The 21,875-nt window shown below is 38.5% G+C and overlaps 1 protein-coding gene across 2 annotated transcripts in view; it reads left to right on the top strand.

The window, feature by feature from the left end:
- rad54l2 (RAD54 like 2) overlaps nt 1-21,875 on the top strand; it is a 92,804-nt gene that overhangs the window by 2,968 nt on the left and 67,961 nt on the right. The gene's annotated exons all lie outside the window — the stretch shown is intronic.

The raw sequence follows: 21,875 nt of genomic DNA, 5'->3' as shown, positions 1-21,875 counted from the left end.
ACTGGTGGAGGAAATATAGGTTTGGTGTTTTTTTTTTTGGTTGTATGTGTGTGTGTGGCACAGTGATTTACCAGTATTTTTCATTTGTTTTAATGTAGCAGTTTAGGACAATAATATTATTTAATACTAAAATAGGCAAAGAAGAAATTTGGGTTATTTTATTTTAACACTGAATTCCTGAACCTTCTCTGATTTAAACAGTTTCAAAGCAATTGGCCGCAGTAGGCCAATGTGCCTTTTGCTTGCATCACACAAATTGGCAGCTTCCCAGCTAGGTCAGTCTGAAAGGGAGTAGTTTAAATCTGGCACTGCTTGGGTTATATAACACAGTTTATGAGTCCGCGTCCTCTGTGCCTGATAAAGACCATGCCAGTTAAGGACGCTGTAGCCTGCTTTGGCAGAGGATTGAGCTAAAAAGAAAAATTCAAATGCAAGGAGAATAATGCATCTTATTTGCAGTTTCATTGCATATAGAAATAGACATATCTAAATGTCTAGGTATCTGTTTTTAAAAACCTACCCATCTAACAATCGTATTGAACTATGTCGTACAACATTTTTTGTGAAAAAAGTGTCTGTTCTACACCCAAGATTATCATTTAGCAGCCTACTGGCCAAATCCATTCTGGCCCCAAGCTATGACCAGTGTCACTGGGGGATGTCGCCCCTTCAATTGAACTATAAACCCTGCCCAGTTTAGGAGAAAAGGGTTTTTGACCACTTTCAATATCTAATTGGTGCTGTGTGAATTCAGCATAGCATAAGCACTTATCTGTCCATTTCACGCCAGCTTTGTGCTGCAGGAAGGAATAACACAACAGGTTCTATAACACTCTTTTGTTGTAATTTCTGTGCATCTGTGAATCAGTGTTTAATTTTTTTTTTATTTTAATTTTGAGTCTGTTTGTTTGTTTAGTGAATGAACTGAGCCTCATTTCACAATATATAGTATTAATATGGATATTACGATATCACAATATATTGATATTCCACGTGTAGCACTTCAAATTTGCCTTAACATAATAACTGTTACAACTCTGATCTGCGAGGAAATGTGTGAATGAAAATTGGGAGGTGAGGCAGAGTCATGTGTGCATGACTAGCATAACAAGAGCTGTGCAAAATAGCTTGATAAGTTGGACTGGAAAAGGATGAGAAGACAAATTACACAGTTCATTAACACCGCAATTCTCTGACAAAGTTTTTAGTACTTTGCTGGGCATCACTCAAGCTTGACAGTGGCAGTTTGTCTAAGTACAAGTCAGAAAAGAGCTAATAAATGGTCCTTCAAAGTGCTATTAACAGTTTGTGTGTCAGTCTCCATCACGTCTCAAGTTGTTCCAGTACTTTGAATCTGTTAGTGAAGGTTAATGTTGGAGTAAGTCATGCATAGAATCATGTTTTCTTTGCACAGAGCTTATTAATAGTATAGTGAAATATAAGTTAAAGAATATGACTTTATTATATCAGATTTTAGGATATAATATTCATTGTTACTGATTTTAGTATATAGTATTCATTGTTACTGCACTATTAATTGGCATTAAAAGTGAAAGTAATTTTCTATTTTAAATGAAACTAGCCAACCCACGGTGTAGCATACGCCGCATAATTATGTATTGATGGGTGAACACTTCCTGACCGACACAGTTGTCCAAATGGGGTGGATTTGAGGATACGACTGTGAGTGAATGAAAAGATAGACCTCTGGAGAGAGCAACATACAATTGTCCGTGACTGAAAGCGGGAACGTCTGTGACGATGGAGGCCACGCTGGTGAAAGTTACTTCGTCGGTAGGGATAAGTGTCAGTACTTGTTCATTAAGGTGTAGCGAGTCTTCGTTGTTGATGCTTAATATAGCTTGCGTACTGAATTGTTCTGGAGTCACAGTTGAGAAACTTTTTTAATGTCTTTTAAGCACAGGGTAAAAAAATGAACATGTGAAACATCCGTAATGTAATAAGCCACCAAGAAAAGTAACATTGCAACAATGCACGCTATGACCCGGTCGCTGTAAACAGAAGTGAAAACAAAATCGAGCCCGGTGCATTCTTTAACTGCCTTCTCTGCCTTGTGGCGCAGTGGTAGTGCTGCTGCTTTGCAGTAAGGAGACTGTGGAAGATAGTGGCTTTGCTTCCCAGTTCCTCCCTGTGTGGATAGCGCTTTGAATACTGAGAACACCGCTATATCAATGTAATGAAGTATTATTATTCTTAGGCGTCCAGTCCTCTCTCTCTCGCACGCCTGTATATCTCTCTCTCTCTCTCTCTCTCTCTCTCTCGCACGCCTGTATATCTCTCTCTCTCTCTCTCTCTCTCTCTCTGTCTGTCTCTCTCTCTCTCTCTCTCTCTCTCTCTCTCTCTCTCTCTCTCTCTCTCTCTCTCTCTGGTCGTTTGTATCCCATGGTCGGACGACTTGGTGGATTATATATGGAAATGTAGCCGAAACTGAAAAGAATAATGAAAACTCAACGTGGTGCATGTGTACTGCAGCAGAGATGAAAGCGAGTTGGTGAGTTGTTGCATCCGGGCACATGAGCAGGCACTGTGAATGCCTTGAGAGAGTGGGTAGACGCATGCTCGCGTTGGTGGGCTGGGCTTTGTGATTTGACTGACATGGCTATTTTTTGCGTATCCCATGGCTGTCTTCCAGCAGTGTAAATGCCTCGAGAGACAGGGCATCCTTGTTTGGTGAGTTGTTGCAGTTTGTGAGTTAAAAGCTGCGATGGTTTCACACGTTTGGTGAGTTGTTGCATTGTGCGAGTTAACAGCTGCGATGGTTTTACATGCTGGTAACAGTCAGGCGGTCGGGCAGGCGTTCTCGTCCCATGGTCTTAGAGTTGGTGGGCGTGGCTCTGTGAGTTGTCGGCGTATCCCATCGTCTTAGCGTTGGCGGGCGTGGCTATATCGTGTGTAAACCATGTTTTACACACTGCATACAGCGATTCACATCCGCGATAAACATGCCTCTTCTTAGATGGTCCTGCCGCGTCCACCCTCGTTCTCGAAGCATACGCACCATCTGGTCATGCACCCGCTCGCAAGAGCAACTCAAAGAGACCCGCCCACCAACTCTAAGACCATGGCGTGTAAAACAGTTTGCGATGGTGGACGCGTTTGTGCGTTGTAACCAAAAAGAATAATGAAAAGTCAACGTGGCTCAGAGGTGCATGTGGACTGTAGCAGAGACAAACACGAATGACGCCGTGTTTTGTGAGTTGCTGCGTCCGAGTTGGTGGGTGTGGCTCTGCGAGTTTTCGTCGTATCCAATAGTCTTAGAGTTGGTGGGCGTGGCTCCGTCCTGTGTGCTTCCATGGGTGTCTTGCTTGCGCTGGTGGCAGCTTAGTGAATTATATATATAAATGAAATACCACTGCATTCCTCAAAATTTCGTCTAAAGCTTTTAATATTTCGTGCTTTTTTAATGTCACAATTTACTCTTTCTGATGTTTGCAGTATTTTATAAAATAGTAGAAATAGTAGCAGATGAAGGTATCAGCCAGTCATTCATGTAAATTTATTTCTGCTGTTTTAACTTTAAAACAATTGTTTAATGTCGCATGCAGAGATTCCCATTCATGTTTTGGCCAAAAACACAGATTTGTCGAGGAAACATTGCATCATTAGAGTAACTCAAAAAATCTAGAGAGTGTAAAATAGGCTGAGAAAAATAAATGATTTTAAAAGTTTTAGTACATACTGTACTGTTTTTCCTTTTAGAGTATAGTTTTCCGTAGTTTTAAGAGAGTTGAGCAGTCAGCATAAGACTGTAAGTGTGAATGCTGTTAGTTAAAGAAATTTGAGATATTAAGTTAAAATATAATTAACACATTCTTAGCTTCGGTTTCACAGTAGCGCATGCTAATGTGCATTGCCACTATACTGATCCAGAATATTTGGTTTAAATTTGCATGTTCTCCTTTGTACGTTTGCTTTTTCTGAATTGGGGTAATTTGGTTTAGAATGACAATAACTATTATTAGTTTGCCAGGGAATATATTTGCTTTGAGATTACCATGAAATGTTGCCAAAGTCAAATGACCTTTCTGGAATACAGTAACAGAACCTAAAACAGAATTGTGACCTCATAGAGAATGGCGACCTACAAGGTCCACATTTTTCTGATATATCATCATTCTTGTCAGAGTTAAAGAGGTGGGAGCTTTCTAAATTCGATTTTCATAATGCTTCAGTAATATCTGAGCACTGTTTGTAATCTTTGTGTGTGTCAATGAATTTTACTTTTCAGATTTAAGTTTAAAGTCAGTCAACCCACTATAAACATTTTAAAGAACTACTGATTATGTATTTCTTTAAATTTCACAACACTGCCACAGATTGTCAGTTTGTTAAATACAAAAGAATAAACCTGAACACCAATTCACTAGACAAATCAGGTCAGTTTCCTGAATTTCTGTTTTACTGACACACATAAAACATAATTCAGCCTGTTGTTAGTCTTCAAGTGAACAAAGTTCAGTTGAGTTTCAGCCCTATTCAGATGGGATTACGTTTACCCCAGAAGTTATGATAATGTAAGAAATCACTTATGTAAGTAATTTTTCACGGATTGCACGTTTATGTCTCAGTAAAATTTAAGGAGACATTTAGCTTGTATAAAAAGTCTGTTAAAAAAAATTACCCCAGGATAAACTAGTCCTGTGTGAATTGACATGTCAGTAAATCTGTCATTTGGGCGATTTGAATAGGAATAAAATTACAGATTCCCTTCCAATAATAATTGCTTTACCCAGGTAGGAAAAAAAGAACTTATGTTGTACTCTTTTCGTGTGTGCTTAATAAAGAAGAGGTGAGAGGTAGGGCGTGTTCTGTCCCCTTGCAGGTAGGTTGGTGTAATAATATACACAATTTATTTATATATATATGTGGTTTAACTGACAATATGCATACGTTAACTACAAGGAATGGGGAAATGCCAGTGCAGAGTACTCATGTGTCACTGCACCATCTCTTCTGTTGTAAAACTAATCCCATCAGATGTTCCAAATTATAAAGGGCAGTTTAAACAAAGGCACCACAAACACAGCGTCTTCAGCTCCTGCTTTACACTTGGCACAACTCTGCTAAACAGCCGATTCCTGTGTTCCAGAGCTGTGAGCTCTGGTCAAGAGCAGTGGCAACAGAATGGTGATATCCTATACATTTGATTAAAAAAAAAAATGTAAACAATGGAAAAAAAAGTCAATTCCTAAGTAGCAAATTTATCATATTTATAAAATAATAATTTAAATTGATTTTGACTATTTTTGCAATACGTAAGAAAGAATGCTTACTAAACATATATGCAAGAAATTCACTCATTAACAAGTACAATTTGCAGGAATTACTATCTTTGTGCAGGATGCTTGCAATCTTAAGGCAAAACAATGGGAAAAAAAAGTCAATTCCTAAGTAGCAAATTTATCATATTTATAAAATAATAATTTAAAATGATTTTGACTATTTTTGCAATACGCAAGAAAGAATGCTTACCAAACATATATGCAGGAAATTCACTCATTAACAACTACAATTTACAGGAATTAGATAGATAGATAGATACTTTATTAATCCCAATGGGAAATTCACATTTTTCAGCAGCAGCATACTGATACAATAAATAATATTAAATTAAAGAATGATAATAATGCAGATGAGAAAAAGACAATGACTTTGTATAATGTTAAATGTTAACGTTTACCCCCCCCGGGTGGAATTGAAGAGTCGCATAGTTTGGGGGAGGAACGATCTCCTCAATCTGTCAGTGGAGCAGGACAGTGACAGCAGTCTGTTACTACCTTTACTATCTTTGTGCAGGATGCTTGCAATCTTAAGGCAAATTTCAAGCTCTCGTTGAGTTAAGATATTTCAGCCGCATCCATTGTTACCAGGTGCATAAAATCAAGCATACAGACATGTTTTCTCCATTAACAAACACTGGCAGTTGAATGGGTCATCTTGAAGAGATTATCGTCTTTAAAAGTCACACAACCATAGAATGCCATCTTTGCCATAAGTCAGTACAGTGGAACCTCGGTTTGCGAGTAACTTGGTTTACTAGTGTTTTGCAAGACGAGCAAAAATTTTTAATAAATTTTGACTTGTTAAACAAGCGAGGTCTTGCAGTATGAGTAGTATGTATACGCTTTGTCTGCTGAGCATCATGTGATCACAACTGAGCTGATGGTTCTTCTCTCTCTCTCTCTCTCTGCGGGATTGTGGGCAATCGTCTTCTATTCTCCGTCTGAGTCAGCGTGCCTCACTCATATAGTCAACATCAGTACAAGCGTATACTGTTTAATACTGCAGCATTAGCATTGTGACTGTGTGTGCTTGCGCGCGCGTGTGTGCTGTGACGTGCGAGTCCCCGTCTTGTACCCTAAAACATGAAGCTGAGTCTCAGTACTTTAGCAACACCAGCTTTATTCAGCTTGAAACAGCAACAGCGCGGTTATTTATTGTAGCAGGATCTGCCGCTATCCTATACACAGACACAGCAGTCAGGCAGGGCCCTCCGCATTTATAATGTTCCTTGTTCCTTGTATCACCAATCGACGGCGGGCGCTTATAGATTGTCCGCGATCTTTTCGGATTCGCTTTTACGGCGAACTGCTACAGTGCTGGGAGACTGCAATTGCTTTGGGACGCTCTCCGCTTGTCGTCCCATTGGGTGCAATCCCACAAGAGTTTAGAAACTCACTTACACCAGCCATGATTCTTTTCAAAGGTAAAGTACAGGTTAATTTGTTTTATGTATTTTTACTTTATATTTTGTATTAATCATTTTTATATGAATAGTTTTGGGTTGTGGAACAAATCATCTGAGTTTCCATTATTTCTTATGGGGAAATTCACTTTGATATACGAGTGCTTTGGACTACGAGCACGTTTCCGGAATGAATTATGCTCGCAAACCGAGGTTCCACTGTACTTGAAATTTTTGCTGTGCTAGATCTACCTAGTCATCTATAAGTGCTGCTATTGTGAGTTGGAAGTGTCAAGGAGCATAAACAGCTCAGCCAAGAAGTCGGAGACCACACAAACTCAAAAGAGTGGGGCAGCATGTAAAAACCACCTATCCTCTGTTGCATTACTCACAGCAGAGTTTGAAACTGCCTCTGGAAGCAACATGAGCAGAAGAACTCATGATAAAACAGATGATAAACTTTTAACACTATTATTATTTAAATTATTACATTTAGGTTTCTATTATAGTGCCTTTCTGTTAATCGGATGTATCAGATGTACTGTGTAACTAGTACTTTTAAGAATACAATTTTTTTTTTTTTTTTTTTTATAACCAAAGGCTAATATTATTGACAGGCAGTGTTGTGTAGTGGTTAAGGTTTTGGGCTTCTAACCTAGAGGTTGTGGGTTCATATCCTTCATATCACTTCATCTGCCTCTGCTCCAGTTGGATAAACAAAAGTAATATAACCAAATGCTCAAATTCTATATGTCACTTTAGATAAAAGTGTCAGCCAAATAAGAATTAATAATAATACTATTAAGTCACTGGAGCTGCTTACTCTTAAACATGCTTTGCACAACTGTGCGTGAGTAAAACTTTCCTGCATTAGATGAATTTTTCCTTTTCCTAGAGTCTTGACTTTTATTGATAGTGTTTGCAAAACACAATTTTGCAGGAAACTATTATTTTAAATTGAAACAGGTATTCAGTAGGAATAATGTTGAATTTGAGTATGTATTATTTTCATTATTAGATGTTTGTGATTTTCACTTGTTTGTCATTCACTCAAGTATTTCTGTTTGTGTTTTTCATCAATTGTATGTTCAAGCTTCTGTTTTTTTCCATAGCCATATGTAGACAATAACATTTTAACACTGAATCATATTTTACTTATTACGAACAGCAATGACATTTACTGGCTGTACATTTAGGCAGCCCATGCATTGAACTGAATGCTTTTACTTTTGGTGTTACCTTCTCTAGTGTCCGAAATGAAAGAAAATAATTGCCAGTACTATGTTTTGGTGGCTTCTTAAACAATCCCTCTTTAGAGGTCCCCCTTTAAGCTTTACAGATGCGAATGTACATGTAAAGAATTTTGTGGAACACTGTTGGGGCATCCCTGTCCAAAGTAAGCAGTGGCATGTGTAAATTATTTCAGAGGACAGCATGGGGGTTCAATTTCAAAATCCATAGATTCAAAAGTTTAATAGAGTGGAGTTGCTACCAAGGTTATTATAGTTTTGCCTTTTTATGTTAGTTTTTATTTCTATATTTTTTTCTGACCTTACTTGGAAATTCAGTTTAGTTTTCCTTCATCGTGTATTTTTAGTTTTAGTTTAGTTTTTATTTCACAAAGACATTTCTATTTTATTTTTATATATATTAGTTTCAGTTTTAGTAATTATGGCATAGAGCACCTACGGAGTTAGTTTTGTGTCAAAATCAGACAGAACTGTACACTTAACAGATTTGGATATGAGTTTAATGTTAGTGGAAGCTTACTACACTGCCTGGTTTACTATCTGGTTTTGTTTTTGTCTGATCAAAACAAGCATAATCAAAACTAGACACTGAATATGAACAATTTTATAATTTTAAAAATATTTTCTCATGAAAATCACAGGGGCTTAGGAAGAACCGGGCTCTTAGAATTGAATGAGTGTGCAGACCCCACCTAGCTGTATTGAGGGAAACAAAGAACAAGCAGCATGTAGTGTGAAGGTTAGGGGCAGTGAGACTTGAATAGCCTACCATAAGAACAGTAAACCCATAATGAGCAGGGCAAGAGCAGGTAATAGGAATACGGACAGGCACAAAACAAAGAACAGCAAGCATGTAGTGTCAAGGTTAGGGGCAGTGAGTCTTGAATAGACCACCATAAATGACAGAAAACCCATAATGAGCAGAGCAAGAGCAGGTAATAGGAGTACGGACAGGCATAAAACAACAGAGACAGCGTCTGAGATTAAGAACAACATATACATTATCTAAACCTGTTTATCCAGAATAGGATTGCAGGGAATCTGGAGCCTATCGCAGCAGGTTTGGATGCAAGGCGGGAAAAATCCCTGGTATGCAGTATGTATGATAAGGCTGATGTTAAGAACAAAAAGAATATGATATTTCAACTATCTATTTTGAGAGAGCAAAACATTGAAAAAAGGGAGACAAATATTTTAAAATATAATTCTGCTAATGGATTACTTTCACAATATCAGGTATTTTGAGTTGTGAATATGAACTGAAAAAGATAAATTAATAAATATGGAATACAGTGATCCCTCACTATATCGCGCTTCGCCTTTCGCGGCTTCACTCCATCGCGGATTTTATATGTAAGCATATTTAAATATATATCGCGGATTTTTTGCTGGTTCGCGGATTTCTGCGGACAATGGGTCTTTTAATTTCTGGTACATGCTTCCTCAGTTGGTTTGCCCAGTTGATTTCATACAAGGGACGCTATTGGCAGATGGCTGAGAAGCTAGATTGCTTACTTTTCTCTCTGTCTTGTGCTGACTTTCTCTGATCCTGATGTAGGGGGATTGAGCAGGGGGGCTGTTCGCACACCTAGACGATACGGACGCTCATCTAAAAATGCTGAAAGATTATCTTCACGTTGCTATCTTTTGTGCAGCTGCTTCCTGAAACGACATGCTGCACGGTGCTTCGCATACTTAAAAGCTCGAAGGGCACGTATTGATTTTTGACTGAAAAACAAACTCTGTCTCTCTCTCTCTCTCTCTCTCTCTCTCTCTCTCTCTCTCTCTCTCTCTCTCTCTCTCTCTCTCTCTCTCTCTCTCTCTCTCCCTGCTCCTGATGGAGGGGGTGTGAGCTGCCGCCTTCAACAGCTTTGTGCCGCGGTGCTTCGCATACTTAAAAGCCAAACAGCCCTATTGATTTGTTTGCTAGAGATTGTTTTCTCTATCTATGTGACATTCTGTGCTCCTGACACGCACTCCTTTGAAGAGGAAGATATGTTTGCATTCTTTTAATTGTGAGACAGAACTGTCATCTCTGTCTTGTCATGGAGCACAGTTTAAACTTTTGAAAAAGAGACAAATGTTTGTTTGCAGTGTTTGAATAACGTTCCTGTCTCTCTACAATCTCCTGTGTTTCTGCGCAAATCTGTGACCCAAGCATGACAATATAAAAATAACCATATAAACATATGGTTTCTACTTCGCGCATTTTCTTATTTCGCGGGTGGCTCTGGAACGCAACCCCCGCGATGGAGGAGGGATTACTGTAAATACAAAAACCCATTAGTATGTTTAGTATTTCATCACTTGTCAGACTCTCTACCTTTGTTTGTATCACTTCGTGTTAAACAGTGTTTTTAAAGCAAAAGTGATTGGTCAGCAACAAAATGCTGATCTTGTATGATGACCTAGTCAGTCTCTTAATCAGTGCTGTTTTATTTTCAAAAACCGGGAGTGCTCTCCCCTCGACTTTCTTGTATACTCGGATATGGGGATGGATATTTGAGGAGTAAACCGCAAGACGATTATATTTCTATATTATGTACATTAAGGAACCACCAACAACAAATCAAATTAATAATATATTGAACTATTATTATAAAAGTAATGTTGAATAAATCAGACTCAGCAGCTGTATAAATAAAAAAAAAAATCGAGTATGTGTTCAGGTAAGTACCACTTCTGGGTGATGGATTTGGCCCAAAAGTTAATACAGATCTATAATTGTGGTGTAACAACCACATGCCGAATTTCATCCATCTATCTAGTTGCGTTTTTGAGTTATCTTGTTTACACACAGACACACACATAAACGCGCGCATACACACACAATTCCAAAAAACACTATTGTTGGGGTTAGTCTATAACGTCAAGATTCATCAAAATATCGAGGTTGAATTTTTTCATGATTACTATACTTTCTCTTTACTTCGTATATGAGAAAGTAAAATCGATTTCTCCTGTGCGAAGTGGCAGGTGAATTGCTGTTAACAAAAAGCACACACCTGAGAAATAAACTGAAACGTTACTCACTCATGATTTTTCTGTCCATATGGTAAACGTTTTGTTGACCAGCACATTCTGATTTCAGCCGTTTGAATTACATCTTGATATACAACAAGCACAAAGAAAGGCGGCACGCAAATCGCTTTCTATTTCTCACGCTTTACGCACCCGCACTCAGCTTGCTCGGTCACCGCAAATGCTGTGTGAACACCCACCCTCCGTCACCAGCCACCGTTCACGGGATGAATATATGTGGGCGGCTCGTTGTGATTGACTTTCTGTTTTAGAGTTAAAACTTACAAGGGTTAAAGACTAACAGCAAGAATATTCATTTAAAAATGAAAATTAAAAATATTTTAGTAAATTATTATTTTATTTCAGCTAGTCTTTCCATCTTCTTCAATAGTTTCATTTAGTTTTAAGTTTTCATTTCGGTTTTGTTAATTATTTTATTTCAGTTTACGAAAATGTCTTTTTAATAATAGTTTCAGTTTTGATTTTAGTTTTCGTTAACTATAATAACCTTGGTTGCTACTACTAGCAGGGGACTTGCAGGCAAGTTTACCTAAAAAGAGAAATGGTGTTGGGGCACTGCTATACTGTACTGCATTACTTACATGGCCATGGCCTTTATGGATGAGCTATTAGAATGAAACCTTACTTGTGATCGCTTTAGAAAAAAGAAAAAAAAAAGACACTAGTATGCAAAACTTTTTGCTGTCAACCACAAAAGGTTTGTTGCAGAAAAAAGAAATAGCATTTGAAGAAAGAACAGCTTGCACACTGTTAGATACAGGGTGGATCTGTTACTTTTTTTGTTGTTGTGTGGCAGCTAGTGACACAGGAAAAACTATGCAAGCACAGGAAAGAATGGATTCCACTAAATAGTCAAGAATGTCAAACAGTCAGTTGGATGACGGAATTTGATTAAAAGATGGATTCCACAACGAGCCCCCAAAAAACAGTTTAAAATCTACTATGAAGTATCTTAAGAAACACAAGGTATACATTTTGAAATGGCCCTTACAATCCCCATACCTGAATTCCATCGAAAATCTGTGGAAAAATCTTAAATGTGCTGTGCACAGTCAGAGAATGTCTCACAGCTGGAAGCAATCTGTGAGGAATAAGGTGTGTGTGGGGGGGGGGGTTATCCTAAAACTAGAATTCAAAGATTCATCACTGCCTACAAAAAGGGCTTTTACTAAGCATCGATTTAGTAGGGTCCCCAAACATTAGCAAATTCCATATTTTTCTTTTATTTTTTTACATTTTTCAATTCATCAAATACATTTGAATTGTACATTAACATTTTTCCAAAAATGACATTGTTTTAGTTTCTTTGCTTTCAAAGTTATATTTACAATTTTTTTTAACTTAAGATGTCAACAAAATCTGTAATTTGTCCAAGGGTGTCCAATCTTTTGAATGGAACTCTGTGGGTATGTGTTTTATTTTTCCTTTTTGCTTGTGATACATGTTCAAAGCTTGACATATTATGAACCTTGCTTAGAATAACCAGCTGGAAAACTAGCCTTCAAATTAATTTTGTCACTTAAAACCTACCAATTCATAAATGGAGTTCTCTGTGAGCACCAAGTAACGTGATCAAAGAGAATCAAAAACTCAGACAAAATTGCATTTGATTGCCCAAACATGCTAAATATAACCAAAAAAAAAAAATAACATGCAGGAGTAAATTAAACTTGTTTTTTCTTTTTTTCACCTTTCACTGTTATTGAAAAATCTAAATTAGCCAAGCCTAATAATGTCTTTTTTCATTATTCCTTTGTTTTAAGCATTGTGTTTCAAGCAAGTTGCCACCTAGCCATTGTGTGTCAATCCAGTAGCCACACTGTGTGTTAACCACTCATTGGATAAGACATCTAAATGAGTATTGTTGAAATTTAGATGGCTCTTTAAAATTCTTACTTTAAACCTGGTGTAATAATAAAATTTAAATCAGAAATATGGTGCTCTATAAATAAAACACAAAGGTTACAAATAGTTCACAAACAGTTAACTTGTCTCACATTTGAAGTAACATCAAATAAATTTGTAAAACACATCAGTCACATGAGACTACCTGTAGAAAATCTTAGTCAAAGTTATAATGAATGTAAAAGTGTCTGTACGTGTAAAGCTACATAACCTTGATTGATTCAAAGACCGATTGACAAGAATTTCCTGGCTATTTATAGACAACATAAAGGAAAACAGTGTTAACTAATGGATCATTATTATGACTTTGGGGCCCAGTAAAGTCTAAACTTAATCAAAGATAATTGTGGAAAAAAAAAAAATTGGAGGCAATGACAGTCTTCTTCTTCTTTCAGCTGCTCCCGTTAGGGGTTGCCACAGCGGATCATCTTCTTCCATATCTTTCTGTCCTCTGCATCTTGTTCTGTTACACCCATCACGTGCATGTCCTCTTTCACCACATCCATAAACCTTCGCTTAGGCCTTCCTCTTTCCTGGCAGCTCTATCCTTAGCATCCTTCTCCCAATATACCCAGCATCACTCCTCTGCACATGTCCAAACCAACGCAATCTCGCCTCTCTGACTTTGTCTCCCAAATGTCCAACTTGAGCTGACCCTCTGACATACTCATTTCTAATCCTTTCCATCCTTGTCACACCCAGTGTGAATCTTAGCATCTTTAACTCTGCTACCTCCAGCTCTGTCTCCTGCTTTCTGGTCAGTGCCACCATCTCCAACCCATATAACATAGCTGGTCTCACTACCGTCCTGTACACCTTCCCTTTCACTCTTGCTGATAACCGTCTGTCACAAATTACTCCTGACACTCTTCTCCACCCATTCCACCCTGCCTGCACTCTTTTTCACCTCTCTTCCACAATCTCCATTACTCTGTACTGTTGATCCCAAGTATTTAAACTCATCCACCTTCGCCAACTCTACTCCCTGCATCCTCTCCATTCCGCTGACCTCCCTGTCATTTACACACATGTATTTTGTTATGTCCCTACTGACCTTCATTCCTCTTCTCTCTAGAGCATATCTCCACCTCTCCAGGGTCTCCTCAACCTGCTCCCTACTATCACTACAGATCACAATGTCATCAGCAAACATCATAGTCCACGGGGACTCCTGTCTAATCTTGTCTGTCAACCTGTCCATCACCATTGCAAATAAGAAAGAGCTCAGAGCCGATCCCTGATGTAATCCCACCTCCAACTTGAATGCATCTGTCACTCCTACCACAGACCTCACCACCGTCACACTTCCCTCGTACATATGCTGTACAACTCTTACATACTTCTCTGCCACTCCTGACTTCCTCATACAATACCATAGCTCCTCTCGAGGCACCCTGTTTTCTCCAGGTTCACAAAGACACAATGCAACTTCTTCTGGCCTTCTCTGAACTTCTCCATCAACACACTCAGAGCACACAATGCATCTGTGGTGCTCTTTCTTGGCATGAAACCATACTGTTGCTCACTAATCATCACCTCACTTCTTAACCTAGCTTCCACTACTCTTTCCCATAACTTCATGCTCTGGCTCATCAATTTTATTCCCCTGTAGTTACAACAGTCCTGCACATTCCCCTTATTCTTAAATATCGGCACCAGTGCACTTCTTCTCCACTCCTCAAGCATCCTCTCACTTTCCAAGATTCCATTAAACAATCTGGTTAAAATCTCCACTGCCATCTCTCCTAATCAACTCCATGCTTCCATTGGTATGTCGTCTGGACCAACGGCCTTTCCATTTTTCATCCTCTTCATAGCTTTCCTTACTTCCTCCTTGCTAATCCGTTGCACTTCCTGATTCACTATCTCCACATCATCCAACCTTTTGTCTCTCTCGTTTTCTTCATTCATTAGCTCAACACACTCTTCTCGCTTGTGAGTACGTTTCCATCTTTATCCTTTATCACCTTAACCTGCTGCACATCTTTCCCAGCTCGGTCCCTCTGTCTAGCCAATTGGTACAGGTCCTTTTCTCCCTCCTTGGTGTCCATCTTCTCATACAACTCATTATACACCTTTTCTTTAGCCTTCGCTACCTCTGTCTTCACCTTGTGCCTTATCTCGTTGTACTCTTGTCTACTTTCTGCATCTCTGACTATCCCACTTCTTCTTTGCCATCCTCTTCCTCTGTATACTCTACTATATTTCCTCATTCCTCCACCAGGTTTCCTTTTCCTCCTTCCTCTTTCCAGAAGTCACACCAAGCACCCTTCTTGCTGTCACCCCTACTACATCTGCTGTAGTTTCCCAGCTGTCTGGTAACTCTTCATTGCCACCCAGTGCCTGTCTCACCTCCTCCCTAAACTCAACCTTGCAGTCTTCCTTTTTCAACTCTCACCATTTGATCCTTGGCTCTGCCCTTACTCTCTTCCTCTTCTTGATCTGCAACGTCATTGTACAGACCACCATCCTATGCTGCTTAACTACACTTTTCCCTGCCACCACTTTGCAGTCTTCACTCTCCTTCAGATCAACTCTTCTGCATAGGATGTAATCTACCTGTGTGCATCTTCCTCCACTCTTGTACGTAACCCTATGTTCCTCCCTCTTCTTAAAATACGTATTCACCACAGCCATGTCCATCCTTTTGGCAAAATCCACTATCCTCTGACCTTCTTCATTGCTCTCCTTGACACCATACCTACCCATCACCTCCTCGCCTCCACTGTTCCCTTTACCAACATCTCCATTGAAATCCGCTCCAATCACCACTTTCTGTCCCTTGGGTACACTGTTCATCACTTCATCCAACTCACTCCAAAAATCTTCTTTCTCACCCATTGCACACCCAACTTGAGTTGCATATGCACTAACAACATTCATCATTACTCCTCCAATTTCCGGCTTCATAATCATTACTCTGCCTGACACTCTTTTCACCTCCAAAACACTCTTGACATACTGTTCCTTCAGAATAACTCCTACCCCATTTCTCCTCCCATCCACGCCATGATAGAACAATTCGAATCCACCTGGCCTTACTCCCCTTCTATTTAGTCTCTTGCATGCACAATATATCATCCTTCCTTCTCTCCATTATATCTGCTAACTCGCTTACCAGTCATAATGCCAACATTCAAAGTTCCTACCCTCAGTTCCACTCTCTTTTCATTCCTCCTCTCCTCCTGCCCCCTGGACACATCTCTCCCCTCTTCTTCTCCTCCTTCTTCTTCAGCTAACAGTAGCCCAACTTCCGCCAGCACCCTGTTGGCTAACAGTACTGGTGGCGGTCATTGTTAACTTGGGGCTTGACCGATCCGGTATGGAAATTTGTATTGTTGTCCGCATATTGTTTTGGCAAAATGTTACACTGGATGCCCTTCCTGACATAACTTTCCCCATTTATCCGGGCTTGGGACCGGCACGAAGAAACACACTGGTGAGACAATGACAGTGATTTTATTTATTTTTTTTTTTACATTTAATAGTTGGAAAATCTGACCATAATGCTGGTTCATGGCAGCTATAGAAAGCCACAGGTAATAGCATGTCTGACGCAAAGTTGCCAATTCAGCAGCATTGTACTTAGAGTCCTGCCTGCATCCCTTTTTTTATCTCAATCTTAATTTTATATCAGATACAAAAATATATGCAGTTGAATAATTGTATACTCTAAATAAAGTGATATCAAAAAAAATGTGAACTGCTCATTACTTAATGGATTTGCATTTTGTTTAACTTGGTATTCGAACATGAAAAACAGCAAATGGAGAAAAAACCTTTTGTCTGGTGTTTATTTGTAAAGTGGAGAAGGCACGGTGGTTGTATTCAGACTTGATTGAAAAGCTAAAATTTTAATGATGAAGTTACTTTGACAATCAGTTGATGTAGCTGCTGAAACTTATGTATGTAGTGGAGTCTTTTGTTGGGTTCAAAATATCAGGAGAGAAGCATTGTCTTTGCTATTTGTTTAGTTGCTGAAACAACTAAAAACAAAGCTCACCTACCCCGTCTAGCATTAAGCTGTTAAGCAAAATAAATGCACATAATATTTTTATTGTTGATAAAAATTACAAAATGAAAAGTGGGATTCACAAGACAGCGGTTCCACTCTTCTAAAGTTTACTTGCTACCAATTATCTATTACCCACATCAAAATCTTGCTTGTCAAGATGATTTAACTATTTAAATTGCAAATGTCTCAATTTTATTACTTAGAACTGGAAGATATTTGTGGCAAGTGCCATTTCCCAAAGCATAAAAGTCAGATTATACTGTATATATGTATATGTAATATATATGTATATATATGTATGTATATATAATATATATGCATAAAGTGAATGTATTACAGTGAAATAAATATTCCATGCAGATAACACCCAAGCCCAAATTTATATAAAGTAAAAAATTAATAGGTCAGATGGGATGTGAATTACAGTGAACACAATTATACTTTAGTGTTACTGTCTGCTTCTGGTTTAACAATATGAAATCATAGAAGAGCAGTATTTTCACATTTCTGTTTGAATTGACCTTTAGCAATACCTCAGTGTGTGTATTTAAAAGGAAATCTGCCCAGAAGACTACAAAGATACATGCCTACTGTGGTGTTTTACTTTTTTTTACATTTATTTTTTACAATTATTAAGAATTTATTTTCTTCTTCTAAAGTCATGGCTAGAATATAGTGAAAAAGGATGTTTTTTGCAGGTCATTGGAGATTATCTACTGGTTTTTCTTTATTGGTTTTGGAATATTAATTTTAATGTATCCATTTTGAATTAAATGTTGCTTCCCAGCAATCTCACAATACAGTAGTGCAAGTTAAAGGGTGGTTGTCAATATGCGTCATTATCGGCTTGGGTACGTGGCTTCTTTTTACTTTTCTTAATTCTTTTTAATTTCTCTGCAATGTTGTGTAATGGTCTGCAGGAGGTATTTGTGTATTTATATGCCTCCTTTATCTTACACAACTTTTCCAGACTAAGTTACAGTTCTTATGTAAGTCTGCTTATGTAAGTTTCTGCCTTTGATTCAAACAGTACTCAAACCTCCCAATAGATGAAAGTAAAGGTTGTTGATGTAGTAATTCAAAACTGAAATGTATATTTTATCTGTTTTGGTGCACAGTTAGGATAATCTTAAGTGCATATAATACTTTTGGAAATTTTAAACACCTGTATGTTCAATATTTAAAAATCACACACATATATATATATATATATATATATATATATATATATATATATAATATGTGTGTGTGTATATATATATATATATATATATGTGTGTATATACACACTAGGATTTTTTTGATGGTTAATAAACAATAAGAGGGCCTTCCAGGAGAATGCCATAATAATTTTGGAATTGAAATGGAAATTTTAACTTTGTTAATTATCAGTTTTGCCTTCAGCAATACAGGTAATTAATTCAGTAATTCGGCAAAGCTCCCACTTTATTTTCCTTGCTTTTCTCTGTTGTATGTGGCAGGTCTCTGGCCTTTAGACTTATATCAAGGTAACTGAAGCACATTCATTTTAAGAAACAGAATAATACAATTTATTGATAAACAGAAGGATTATAGAAATATGATGCATATATGTTGACATATAAGACTTGCTTACAAAGAAAGGCTTAGAAATGTTTGTTGGCTTCAGGTCTTCAAGCAAGACGCTCATAGCTTTTAGGTTCAGAGATGAGGATTCAGATGTTTTCAGTTATTTTGAATAGTTCCCAATCCCTGAACTTCTCTCAACATGCCATTATCTTGTCTCTTTTCTTCTCACACTTATTTTGAGGGATGGGGTATGTGTGGTTTTAAAGGTAGGCTGAACCTTCTTCTGATTGGATTAAAGTCACTTCCAGTTACAGAATCTAATGTCCTTTAATAGGTGTGTTATTCTGTCCATCTCATTTGTCCTCCTGTGTATTATAGGTCTTTGTCTTTGTTTGAGTCCATTTCGCACCTTCTGGCTCAAGAAGTCAGCAGAGGGGCCTCTGGAGAGATGTCAGTGCAAGCTGGAGTTCAGTCACTTAGTTTACAATGCAAGTGGGGGTTTTGTGCATAGTGGATGCCTGCATCCCTGTTAAATTTGCTTGCTTAACAAGCCTGGTGTGCCATGAAAGCCTAGCACAATGGATAATAGCCACTTTGTCTAAAATTATTTATCTTACTCAGATTTACAGGGGGTCGGGGCCAGAACCTGTTCCTGCAGCAGTGGAGCACAGGGAAGGAGATTGTCAGTGCATTATGGGGCCCACTCACATTTATGCTGACACAGGAACCAATTTGGAATCGGCAATTTACCTGAGCTGCTTGTCTTGAGGCTCTGGAGCAATGGGGGAAAACCTCCATAGAGACAGGGGAACTGTAGATATGTACATATATGGTGCGCACAGTATCGCAGTGGTTTTGCTGATGTTTTGCCATAAGGATACAGGGGTTCGTGTGGTGTTCCCTGCGTAAAGTTTGCTTATTTTCCTGTTTTCCATCTGGGTTTCCTCCCACAGTCTTCAGCTAAGTGGGTTAGGAAAATGGATGGATAGGTGGAGATGCATATACATATGTACTGTACATACAGGGTAGGATTCAAAAGTAATGAGCCTCATTTCGTTCTGACGCGAACGTACCTCGCCGCGTGCCCCACTTGCCAGCGACGGCGACGGTGGGTGTTGGCTTCACAACGCAACAGAGCTCCTACCGCTCCGAAAGCTCGGCCTTGACGGGAACCCCTGTGCGGTAGTGCGTTACACGGTGGAATGGAAAGTTTGTTAGAGCAACGGTACGCGTTGAAGACTAAGACCATGCTCATTGCCTTCTTCGGAGTGAAGGGGATCATCCACTACGAGTTTGTCCTGCAAGGACAGACCGTGAATGCTGCTTACTACTTGGAAGTCCTGAAAAGGCTGAAAAGAAGCGTCGCGCAAGCAAAGGGACATCAAGGACAGCTGGAAGCTTCACCACGATAACGCGCCCAGCCACACCGCCTTCATCGTGAGCACCTACCTGGCCCGGGTGAACGTTCCGGTGGTCCCCCAGCCTCCCTACAGTCCGGACATGTCGCCTTCTGACTTCTTCTTGTTTCCGCGCTTAAAATCAGCGCTGAAAGGAAAACGCTTCGACTCGATCGAGGACATCCAAGCAAATGTCAAGGCAGCCCTTGCAGCCATCCCGGAACATGCCTACGTGGACGCCTTCGAGTCATGGAAAAGCCGCCTACAAAAGTGTATTGATGCAGTAGGTGCCTATTTTGAAGACTATTAATTAGTTGTACCGATTTGCTCAATAAATTTGTCTTTTTGAACAAAGGCTCATTACTTTTGAATCATACCCTGTATATATATATATATATATATATATATATATGGTTGAAATAGTTTACTGTCAAATAAATGCAAAGAGTACGCGACACGTGTTTCGCCCTCATTCTGGGCTCATCATATATGAATGACTAAGAGAGAGAGCGCCTTGGAAATTTTGTAAATCAATGGGCTTCAACTATAATGTCATTTGGATAATCTTAATCTGATGTACAGTATCAGAAGGTTTTTTATTTATTTTTTTAACTTCAAATCGTGCTTCATGTTAATCATTCATTTATTTTCTGAATTTAATGAGGATAGACAGGAAGATAGCTGTGATGGCATTTTTCAAAAATTCAAGGCTATATGTTGTATAGTTTATCTCACATGTGACACACCCGCGATCTGCCAAAGCGTTTTGACATCACAATGCAATATTTTACCACATTTCTAACTATGCTAGTTTCACAAAGGAGACCCCTACCCCCTCCGTTCTTCGAATCACACTTGATTGATAAAGGAGGGAATCAATTTCAAATGCTGTTCTATGGTTGCCAAAAAACTTTAAAAGGTATGACCGAGTCCAAAGGCTGCAACTGTTAAAAAACACTGCTTAGCAAAGGGAATGTTATAAGGTTTTGCCAGACGAGTAATTTCTGTCCTTTCCCAAATTATACATATAATTTGTATTAGCTTCCTGTTCAGTTGGTACCTTAGAGTAATACCAAAGAGAAATGTATTACCTTACCAAAGAAAAAAGCTTCACCTTTGAGGGATGGTTGAGGCTTAGTAATTTAAGAAAAGCATATTAAGCGAATCATTTTCTTTCATGAGTTTGGTTTAACTTCTCGCATTGTGTCCTTTTGAGTATTTACTTTTGTATATTTTAGTGTCCATATTCAGTAAGAAAATCTACTAACATTTTAGTTTAGGTACTGCAAAAATGCATCTATTACTCAGTTACTCTTATGTAATAAGACCTTAACAAAGACTTCTTTTGGTCTTCATAACACTTATAGTACATCACTATATTGGTTATTAATCTGGCATATTGACATGATGTCAAAATGACTTGTTAATATGAAAAATTCTCACGTCTTATACTAAATATGCAATATCAAGAGAAGTGTTTCTCAGTTAAACCACCTCAGAGCATGTCAAAGTGAAGTTTTGTTGTTAGGTCACATTGCTGAGATGAATAAACACCTTACTGAAGTTTTGTAAGTGTTATGAAGACCCAGAGTGGTGTTTGTTAAGGTCTTTTTACATAATAGTACATGAGTAAGAGAGGCATTTTTGCAGTACCTAAACTGAGTCCGAGTGTTATAGAAAAGCTTAACATTTGAGAGACTGTGTAGTTTTGCTCCATGTGGATTAGTGTTGAAATAATCAATTTTGTAAGTGTATCCCTCCCTTACGTGGGTCACCTACTTCTTGGTGTTTACTGTAGTTGGAGTAAATTAAGAAGTGGTGTAGTAGGAGATTTGTAAACGTGTTATTGAAGGAAACTTGCATTACATTTCTGCTGCAACTGTAAAGGGAAAATGCTTATCATAGTTTAATCCCATTTGTTATTCCTTGACTACCTTCAACACTCAGTTGATGTCATTGCTGCCACGTATCAGTTGGGTTCTACACACCCTATCTAATGTTCATTGGCTACA

This window comes from Erpetoichthys calabaricus, chromosome 18, assembly GCF_900747795.2.
Source record: "Erpetoichthys calabaricus chromosome 18, fErpCal1.3, whole genome shotgun sequence".
Lineage (NCBI taxonomy): Eukaryota > Metazoa > Chordata > Cladistia > Polypteriformes > Polypteridae > Erpetoichthys > Erpetoichthys calabaricus.
The sequence above is the reverse complement of the archived record's forward strand: the minus strand, read 5'-3'. Positions and strand labels throughout refer to the sequence as shown.